Source organism: Oryctolagus cuniculus, chromosome 17, assembly GCF_051225735.1.
Source record: "Oryctolagus cuniculus isolate XC-2025 breed Fujian yellow rabbit chromosome 17, ASM5122573v1, whole genome shotgun sequence".
In the NCBI taxonomy this organism is placed as follows: domain Eukaryota; kingdom Metazoa; phylum Chordata; class Mammalia; order Lagomorpha; family Leporidae; genus Oryctolagus; species Oryctolagus cuniculus.
Window position 1 is genome coordinate 16,149,299 of NC_142883.1, and position 11,264 is coordinate 16,160,562.

Below are 11,264 nucleotides of genomic sequence, written 5' to 3' on the forward strand. Positions count from 1 at the left end.
AAGGATGTCATAAAATGAAAAATACAGGCCATAAACCCCTACCTAAAAATGAAATCAGAAAAAAACTATTTATAATATATCATGTGGGAGTCAGTAACAGAACATGCTTCCATTATTAAAATTGTTGGAGCTGTTTATATTGGGAAAAAGATATAAAGAAGTTGGCAACTCTGGCAAACTCGGGAAAAAGGACAACCAAATCATGTTATTCTGATCAAAAAGTAAGATTTGAAACTTGCTACGGTAATAATAAATCACCTCTGAAATGTAACTATATATAAAGGAGGACTCTAGAAAGACTTGGTGTTTAAAATGTAAAAGGAGAAATAACAGAAAACAAGAAGAAATCACCAAAGAAATAATTGCTAAAATTAAATATATAGAAACAAAAAATGTTCATATATAAAAATACAACATGATGAACAAAAGACTTGTAGTTACTTATGCTTAGGGAGGGTTGAGGGCTATAGATAATGACTTCTAATGGGTACAGAGTATCCTTTTCAGGTGCTGAAATGTACTAAAATTGAATGTGGTGATGGTTGCACAACTGTTAGTATATTAAAAGTCACAAAATTATATAATTTAATTGAATGAATTATATGGTATATGAATTATATCTTGATCAAGCTGTTGTGAAAATAAAACAAAATAAAATGCAACTAGTCAATTGAGAAAATATTTACTATAGCTATGATGATGTGCTAATATTTAATATGTAAAGACATCATTCAAATTAATAGGAAAAATGTTCAGACTCTAATAGACTAATGGACAAATGCCCTGGAAAAAAAACTTAAAGACTGATAGGCATATATAAACATTTTCTGCTTCATTCATAAAAAAAAATAAAAACAACAATTTGACCCAATTTTTCACCTATCCAGTTAGTAGGAATCAAAAAACATGAAAATAATATATTTTGGTTAGGGTACAGTAGTTATAGGTATTCTCACAATGTACAGAGGTGTAAATTAATACAATCTTTTGGGGAGGTAAATTGAGGTACACATCAAAGCCTCAAACATGGTAAGGCCTTTGACCTAGTAATTCCTGCTGAAAGAATATGTCCAAAGAAAATAACTTTAATGTTGGATCAAGATTTATGTACCAAGATCACATGCATACAAACAAAACCCTGAGATCACCTAAATGCTCAATGAGAGAATGATTAAATTATAATACAACCATATGATCTAGTCATTAAAAACAATGTTTATAGAAATGTTTTAAAGGACATGGTGAAATTCCTATACTAAAAGTGTGAGTTACATAAACTATCCTGTAAGAGTTTAATCAGAAATATACACACGTACATAGGGAAAAGAGTTAATTCTAATAAAAAGTAATATTTGATTATAAATAATTACATTATGCTACACTATATATTCCAGGTTATCCCCAAATGTTCAGCACCTAGTAGACAACCAAATATTTATTAAATAAAGTGTATTATTTTATGCTTGTTTTTTGCCAGAAAAAAATGAAGTAGAAAAATCTCAAATTGGATTATCCTTATGCTTTTTTCACTCACGTTTGAAGGATTTCACAGCATCCAGTAATTCTTTCTTGAATATCTTTTTATCATCTGTAGAACAAGACAATTATATTCTTAGAGTCATAAAACCAAAGCATATACTTATCAAGGGAAATTTAGAAACTTATCATATTTTATCCTTAATGAAATGAGATATTTGTAAAACTCAATGTAATGAACCTAACAACCAGATAGACTACAAACCTGTTGTTAGTGGCACCCAATGGTGCTGAAATATTCATAGCATTTTCCCCCCATTTTCTCCCTTCTAATTTGACTTTATCTTCTCTTTCTTCAGCCTTCTTACCTTTCTTTTTCTTTCAGCTTATGCTTTAAACCTTATATTTCTCTCAAGGGAATGTAATAGCTTGTTTGTCCTATGATAGGACATCTGACTGAAGTGGTCCCTGTTTCCTAAACCAAAATCTTAATGATAAGAACAGAATTTTTAGAAATGTTAGCTAGGATTTACTGTTTAAAAATATTTTTAATTGACATAAAATATTCAAATGTTAAACTTTCTAATACGAAACTCTAAAAAAAGATATATATTAAAGTTTTATTTATTTGAGAGGCAGAGCAACAGAGAGAGCGAGAGAAACAGCAAGAGAGAGCCTATCACTCCTTCACTCCCCAAATCCCCACAACAATCTGGCAAACCAGGAAGCCAGAAGCTCAATCCAGGTCTCTCCTGCGGGAGGCAGGAACTCAACTACTGTCTCCCAGGGTATGCACTGGCAGGAAGCTAGAACTGAGAGTGGAGCTGGAACTCAAACCCAGACTCCTGGGCTTCCCAACTGTCGTCTGAAGTGGTAGGCCAAATATGTGCTTCTAAAAAGATATTTTAAATTGACACAAAATATTTCAAATATTAAGATTTCTAACACAAAATTTTAAAACCAACCATTCCTGAAATTTAAGAGGGAAGGAACTTCAGGAAATATAGTCCATGCTTCCCCAAGATGGACGATGGAGCCATGCACACAGCAGATAATCAATAAAGCTTATTGAATAAAATACATTTTCACTCATGAGCAAAGGAAAATACATATAAATACTTACCAGATATTGGCAGCATTTTCAGAAGCTTTTTGTATTCCTTATTTGTCATCTCTATTCCCATGTTTTTCAGAAAATCTTTCACATCCCCAACATGAATCTTCTCTCCTTCAGAAAAAGAGAAACAGTCTTAGGCGAGAGAATATAAGAAGTGTGTGATATCTGTATAACCTGGTAGCATTATAATTACATAGGTAAAATGCTAATGTTGTCTATATCTATATGAGGGTACTTCAAAAGATTCATGGAACAAAATGTTAAAAAATTGTAAAATAATGGGGCCAGTGCTGTGGCATAATTGGTAAAGCTGCTGCCTTCCGATGCCAGCATCACATATGGTTATCAGTTTCAGTCCTGGGTGCTCCACTTCTGATCCAGCTCTCTGCTATGGCCTGGGAAAGCAGAAGATGGCCCAAGTGCTTGGTCCCCTGCACCCAGGTGGGAGACCTAGAAGAAGGTCCTGGATCCTGACTTCCGCCTGGCTCAGTCCTGACTGTTGTGGCCATTTGGGGAGCGAACCAGTGGATGGACGATCTCTCTGTCTCTACCTCTGCCTCTCTGTAACTCTGCTTTTCAAATAAATAAATAAATCTTTAAAAATATTGTAAAATAATAATTTTTAAATATAAGAAAAAGTTCATGGAAAATAGAAATAAAAGTTAAGCTTACTTTGTGTTAAAAATTTGAAATTCAGGGCCGGTGCCGCGGCTCACTAGATTCACTAGATTAATCCTCCGCCTGTGGCACCAGCACCCCGGGTCCCAGTTGGAGCACCGGATTCTGTCCCGGTTGCTCCTCTTCCAGTCCAGCTCTCTGCTGTGGCCCAGGAAGGCAGTGGAGAATGGCCCAAGTGCTTGGGCCCCGCACCCGCATGGGAGACCAGGAAGAAGCAACTGGCTCTCGGCGCAGCATGCTGGCAGCAGCGTGCTGGCCGTAGTGGCCATTTTGGGGGTGAACCAACAAAAGGAAGACCTTTCTCTCTGTCTCTCTCTCACTGTCTAACTCTGCCTGTCAAAAAAAAATCTGAAATTCATGCAGTTTTTTCATAAAACCACTTCCCATGAACTTTCTGAAGACCTCATAAACACACACAGATTATGTGCATATATGTTATAATGTTAGTATATTAAAAAATATATAAAATCTTTCTCAGATGCAAGAGGAAGAGCAAAGCACAATGAAGTCTTTTTTAATACTTCTTTCATGACAATATAATACAAAGCAAACAGATTCAATGTAGTTCAAAGATACAATTCTAAGAATCCAGTGATATTCCTCCCTCTTTCCCAACTTTTCCCTCCCTCTTTTCTTCTCCCTTTCTTCCTTTATAATGAAGTCTTATTTAGCTTTTGAAGTCAAAAAGGGGAGCCACCTAGCTTTGGCTTGGTTCAGCTATGGCCATTGAAGCCATCTGGGGAATGAACCAGCAGATAAAAGTTTCTCTCTCTCTCTCTCTCTCTGTAACTCTTTCAAAACAAATAAATCAATCTTAGAAAAAAAAAATGGAGGCAGAAATTTTCTTTTAACCTAAAATAGAACCTCTTGCAACAATTAAACAATATGATAAATAAAATAGGGATTGCACAATTTCTCAGTAATTTGGAAGCTTTCTGATAGCTAATATAACAAATTCAACTACTATAATAATAGCTCCAGTCTTCTTTGTCTTTTCTCTGGTTTTCCCTATCTTCTTCCTCTTCTTTTTTCGCTTGAACTGTGGGGTAAGTTTTTAAAACGACAAAAAGCTGGTAGCCTGAAAAATTTTAACTTTCAGTGAATTTATGTTATATAATTACATTGTAAGCTTTGGGAAGGAGAAATAATGCTTTTAAATTTAGCTGTAAATCACATTTCTGCTTTGCCAGCTGGCTCCATGGTGAATTTTGCCAATGCCATGTTCTAGAAAGTCAGAAACGCTGAAAGACGAAATTTCTTCTTGCAGAATAGAAGCCAGCCTTCAGTATTTCAGTCTTCTGGAAACAGCTTCAAGATACTCTCAGGGACATTAGCATCAGATTTCATAATTCCATCACAAAATGACAATCTACAAGTTTGATTCAGCCAAATTATGATTCAAAGATGCTTGTAGAAAGAAAAGATTTTCAAAGACTGACTTTTACTCAAATAACTAAACCCCAATAGGAGACAAAAGTTAGAAGTAGTGATGTGAAAAAAAAAATGATAAGTATGCTTAAATCTTGCAGAAGTTTAGATTAAAATTGAGTTATTCTTGCTTTCAATATACTCACTTGAGAATACCCTGTTTCAGGTTAAATACAGTTTCTGTTATTCGGAGCCTGCTGCCACCCAGCTGAACTAGAACGGAAGTGAACAATGCTGACTGTTTCATTTTAAATTGACCATAACTTCAAGTGAGTCCATAATGCTTTCGGCTTTATGTTTTGCTAATCCATTAACCTTCCCACTCTTCTTGATGACACCGTGCCTCTTTCTCTTCTTTTCAAACCATGGTTTCCTCTTCTTTCACTTGGTCACTTTTATACTATTTTTTTTCTTTTATCTTTTTAATTAAAAAAAGCCTTTTTTTGGACACCACTTTGTTTACCTGTCTTTTCACTTCTTTGCCCTCCAGCAGAAAAACTCTTCAGATAGTCACATTGATTCTAAACCTTATCCTCCCATCCTTTTGAACTCATTTTAGTCAAGTTTCTTTCTGCATTTACCACTGGCAATTTCTCTTTTGGATACTGCCTATGATCTCCATGAACTAAATACAATGGTCCATTCTCAGCTCTTACTTTACCTGACCTATCAACAGCGTTTGTCTCTGTTGATTTACCCTCCTCTCTGGTACGCATAGCAGATGCTGAAGATGTCCTCCTACTCACATCCTTTTGGCAATTACCATTTCAACGCATGCTAGTCCACTTTGTTGTTTTAATATTGAAAAATTGCTATTTCACCAAAAAATGTGAATTTAATAAAAGAATGACAATCTACAAGTTCAAAATATTTTTACTAAGCACCAAGTAGAGTAGTTTCCAGCCTTTTAAAGAAGAACTCTTTTATTATTGAAAGAGTGCCTACAATTTAGTTTGACTTTTTTAAAAAAATACTGATTTATTTATTTGAAAGGCAGAGTTACAGAGAGAAAGAGAGAGTGTTAGAGAGAGAGAGATCTTCCATCTGCTGGTTCACTCCCCATGCAGATGGAAGAGGCCCAGTACTCGGGCCATCTTCTGCCTCTTTCCCAGGCACATTAGCAGGGAGTTGGATGGCAAGTGGAGCAACCGACTCTGAACCGGCACTTATATGGGATTCCAGTGTTGCAGGTGGCAGCTTTGCTTGTTGCACTACAGTGTTGGGCTCCTTATTTAAAAATTTAAACAAGAGATCTACAGTGGCCAAAGATTCTAATTAGCACAAAAGCATCAGCTTAACACCCTTATATTGTGAGTAAAAACAACTTATAAAGATTTGTTTATTTATTTTATTATTTGGAAGGCAGAATGACAGAGAGAGGGAGACAGGAAAAAAAAAAATCTTTCATCTGCTGGTTCACTTCCCAGATGGCTACAATAGCCAGGGCTGGATCAGGCTGAAGCCCAGAACCAGGAACTCAATCCAGGTCTCCCAAGTGGGTGACAAGGAATCAAGTGTTTAAGCCACCACCTGCTGCTTCTCAAGTGCATTAGCAGAGCGGGGTTGGAAGCAGAGCAGCCAAAACTTGAACTAGTGTTCTGATAAGGGATGCAGACACACTAAGCAGTTTTTAATGTACTGTGCCACAAGACTTGCCCCCAAACAACCAAACAATTTTTGGTGTGAGTGGACAGTGAGAGAGAGAGACAGAGAGAAAGGTCTTCCTTTGCCGTTGGTTCACCCTCCAATGGCCGCCGCGGCTGGCGCGCTGAGGCCGGTGCACCTTGCTGATCCGAAGCCAGGAGCCAGGTACTTACCCTGGTCTCCCATGGGGTGCAGGGCCCAAGCACTTGGGCCATCCTGCACTGCACTCCCAGGCCACAGCAGAGAGCTGGCCTGGAAGAGGGGCAACTGGGACAGAATCCGGTGCCCTGACCGGGACTAGAACCGGGTGTGCTGGTGCCGCAAGGCGGAGGATTAGCCTAGTGAGCCGCGGCGCCGGCTCAATTTTTAAAAGCTTTGTGTAACCTATACATTCTAATTGAGGGGTTCGTTGGTAATCATAGGTTCATGTGTCAAATGACCTAGCTATATTACTGCTCCTTTGGGGCTATATATATATATATATTTTTTTTTTTTTCCCAGATATTCCCCCTATGGGATTAAGCTCCAGGTATCTTCAAAGCTAACTTGCTTGCTCAATACTTTCAGCTGCTTTTGTTCATTTCTCACACCTCACCTCCTATCTAGGTTTCCCGGGGCCACTTTCTAAGGAAACTTCCTGCATATGTGATCCTTATCTCAGAGTTTGTTTCCTGGGTCACTATATTCTCTTGGTTCATTTCAGGACATTATATTCTCTTGGTTTTCCACTGCATACTTTTTCTTTTATCCTTTGCTTTAAGACCTCTTAATAATGAATTGCCCTCAGGATTCATTACTTAGCTTGCTCCATTTATTCTTACTCCTTGGGTAAATTCAAACTCATGACTGAAAATACCATTTATATGCCTATCACTTTCTTTTTTTATTTAAAAATTTATTTATTTAATTTGAAAGTCAGAGTTACAGAGAGATAGAGGGAGGAAGGTAGAGAGAGAGAGAGAGAGAGAGAGTGAGAGGGAGATGGAGAGAGAGAGGGAAAATGGCTGCAACTGCCAGGGCTGGGCAGGAGCTTCATCTTGGTTTCCCACGTGTCTGCAGGGGCTGAAGGAATTAGGCCACCTTCCTGTGCTTTTCGAAGGTCATTAGCAGGGAGCTGGATCAGAAATGGAGCATCTGGGACACAAATTGGCCTCCCATATGGGATGCTGGTGTCACAGGCAGCAGTTTCACCTGCTGTGCCACAATGCTGGCCCCACAATTGCATTTTTTTTATTTGACAGGTAGAGTTATAGACAGGGAGAGAGAGAGAGACAGAGAGAAAGGTCTTCCTTCTGTTGGTTCACTCCCCAAATGGCCACCACGGCCGGCGCTGCGCCAATCCGAAGCCAGGAGCCAGGTGCCTCTTCCTGGTCTCCCACGTGGGTGCAGGGGCTCAAGCACCTGGGCCATCCTCCACTGCCCTTCTGGGCCACAGCAGAGAGCTGGACTGGAAGAGGAGCAATCGGGACTAGAACCTGGCGCCCATATGGGATGCCGGTGTCACAGGTGGAGGATTAACCAAGTGAGCCATGGTGCTGGCCCACAATTGCATATTTTTTAATCCAATACATTTTTCTTGAATTCCTGTCTAGCTAGTAATTTTGTACTTGACATCTGAATATAGAGGTCTTCAGATATCTCAAAAAGTCCTGAACTCTTAATTCTCTTTCACCCAAACTTGTACTGCTGGCAACAGTTAATGGTAAGTACATCCTTTTAGTCAGTTGCTCAGGACAACAGTCTTAGAGTCATTTTTAACTTCCTCCTTTATCTCAGGGATGGGGAACATCTGCCCCGTGGGCTGAACAAAGCCTGCAAAATCATTTTATCTCGTTCTACCAAGGCAATTGCAAGCAAGACTCAAATTTCAATAAATCTATAGTAGGCTAATTTTTAAGTTGATAATTTTGTATGATCTGTGAATGATGTTATAAATATTCAAATAGCATTTGACTGAAAACAGGTTCCCACCCCTGCTTTATACAGTGCTTCATATATCTAAGCCGTCAAGAAATTCTGCGGACTCTTTAAAAAAACATATCCAGGGAGTGTGTTCCTAGCCTAGCAGTTAAGATGTCAGTTAAGAAACCTGCATCTTATGTTGAAGTCCCTGGGTGCATTTCCTGGCTCTGGCCCTTAACTCCAGCTTCCTGCTGCTTCCTGTCTCCTGGGAGACAATGGTGATGCCTCAAGTAATTGGGTTCCTGCCACCCACAAGGGAGACCTGAATTGAGTTCCTGGCTCCTGGCTTTGACACTGGCCCAGCCCAGACATTGCAGGTATTTGGGGAGTGAACCAGTAGATTGGCGCTCTTTCTCTTTATTTGTCTCTCCATCTGTTTTGCAAATAAACAAGTTAAGTTATTAAAAAAATATATTCAGAGCCCAACTACTTTTTATCATCTTCATTGCTTGCTTTTTTTTTTTTAAAAAAAAAGATTTATTTATTTTATTTGAAAGTCAGAATTACACAGAGAGAGAAGGAGAGGCAGAGAGAAAGGTCTTCCATCCGCTGGTTCACTCCCTAATTGGCTACAATGGTTGGAGCCGCGCTGATCCAAAGCCAGGGACCTGGAGCCTCTTCCAGGTCTCCCACTTGGGCCATCTTCTACTACTTTCCCAGGTCATAGCAGAGAGCTGGATTGGAAGTGGAGCAGCCAGGATTTGAACCAGTGCCCATATGGGATGCTGGCACTGCAGGCAGCGGACTTCTCTGCTAGGCCACAGCGCTGGCCCCATCTTCACTGCTTTCTACCCTGGTTTATGTCACCACTGTCTCTAACATTGGTGACTCTAAAGGCCCCCTAAATGGTCTCCTTGTTTCTACTTTGGCTCCTTCCTTCCACTTCCCCCAAGTCAATTCTCAACCTAAACTCCAGAAAGATCTGATCAAAAGCTGGATCAGATCCTACCACGCCTCTGCTCTAAACTTTGCAATGGCTTTTCATTTATCTCAGAAAATAAGCCCAGTCCTTGCAGGGCTTTAATAATCCTGACAGATTTTGTGTCTATTTCCTTTCTCTTTATCCTCTATTACTTTTTTTTCTTAGTTTTTCTTTAGCGTTCACAACTTTCTCACATACTGTACACATATCATGCACTTACATTTTAGCTTTACTATCTATTGCTTGTTTCTCCTACTAGAATGTAAGCTCCATGAGGGCAGCGCTCTTTGTTCCATTTACTATTGTATCTCAAGTGCCTAAAACAATGCCTGCCAAAGTAGCAAATACTCAACAGATGTTAAAATGAATGAATGAAGGAAATATTATTGTGTTGAAAATATAGTTTCTTATTAAACATAAATAACACACAGTATAATCCCCATTGTAACATCTCACATACCTGTAATCTTTTTAACTTCATCCATCAACACATTCAAATCAATATTTCCTTTATCTTTAAGACAAAAAGAAGAGATTAATATAAAAATGATATAAAATCCTCCTTAAATTATGAAATAGAAACCCAAAATTCAATATTTTGAACACATTCCTGAGAAGTTTATTATTTTATCACATCAGATACTTACCAATTTAATGAATACAGCTTCTGTTATTTACTCTATAAACTATCAAAATCCAGACAGCACAATGCAAGAGCAAAGCTCAAAGCACTCTTCTTTCCTTCAGGACAATCTATTAAGTTATTATTTTCAGGGGGTAGGATTTATTTATTTATTTGAAAGGGAGAGAGAGAGAGAGAGAGAGAGAGAGAGAGAGAGAGAAAGAAAGAATCCTCTATTCACTGGTTTACTCCTCAAATGACCGCAATAGCTGGAGCTGGGCTGATCTGAAGCCAGGAGCCAGTGGCTTCTTCTGGGTATCCCATGTGGGTGTATCCTGGGGCCATCTTTCACTGCTTTCCCAGGCATATTACCAGGGAGCTAAATCAGAAGTGGAGCAGCCGGGACTCCAACTGGTGCCCCTATGGCATGCTGGTATCACAGGTGGTAGCTTTACCCATACATTATAGACAGTGTACCTAGTTTCTTTAGTTAGTATTTTTCACCCTCAAGTCTGAAGCCACTGTAGTCAATGGATACATTTTATTTTATTTTATTTTTTTTTATCTTTTATTTAATGAATATAAATTTCCAAAGTACGACTCATGTGTTACAATGGCTTCCCCCCCCATACCGTCCCTCCCACCCACAACCCTCCCCTTTCCCACTCCCTCTCCCCTTCCAGTCAATGGATACATTTTAAACAATTTGTAAAATTACAAATTTGAGGGGCTGGCACTGTGGCGTAGCAGGTTGAGCCTCTGCCTGTGGCACTGGCATCCTATATGGACAGTTGTTTGAGTCCCAGCTATTCTGCTTCTGATCTGGCTCCCTGCTGGTAGCCTGGGAAAGCAGTGGAATGTGGCCCAAGGACTTGGGTCCCTGTACCTATGTAAGGGACCCAGAGGAAGCTCCTGGATCCTGGCTTCAGGTTGGCTCAGCTCTGATGTTGCAGCCATTTGGGGAGTGAACCAGCAGATGGAAGACCTCTCTCTCTCTCTGCCTCTGCTGCTCAAATATATAAATATTTAAAAAAATTCTATTATTTTAATAGGTAGGATTATGTTTGGAACCTTCAAGTTAACATCCTCTCATGATAAAAACCTTAAGTAAATTGGGACTAGAAGGAACATTTCTCAACACAATCAAGGCAATATACGACAAACCCACAGCCAGCATCATTTTGAAGGGAAAAGTCAGAAGCAATTCCACTAAGATTGGAAAGTGGACAAGGATGTCCACTGTCACCATTGCTATTCAATATATTTCTGGAAATTTTTTCCAGAGCCATTAGGCAAGAAAAAGAAATTTAAAAGGATAAAAGTTGGAAAGGAAGAAGTCAAATTATTCCTGTTTGCAGTTAACACGATCCTATATATGGTGAACTAAAGACTCCACTAAGAGATTTTGGAACTTG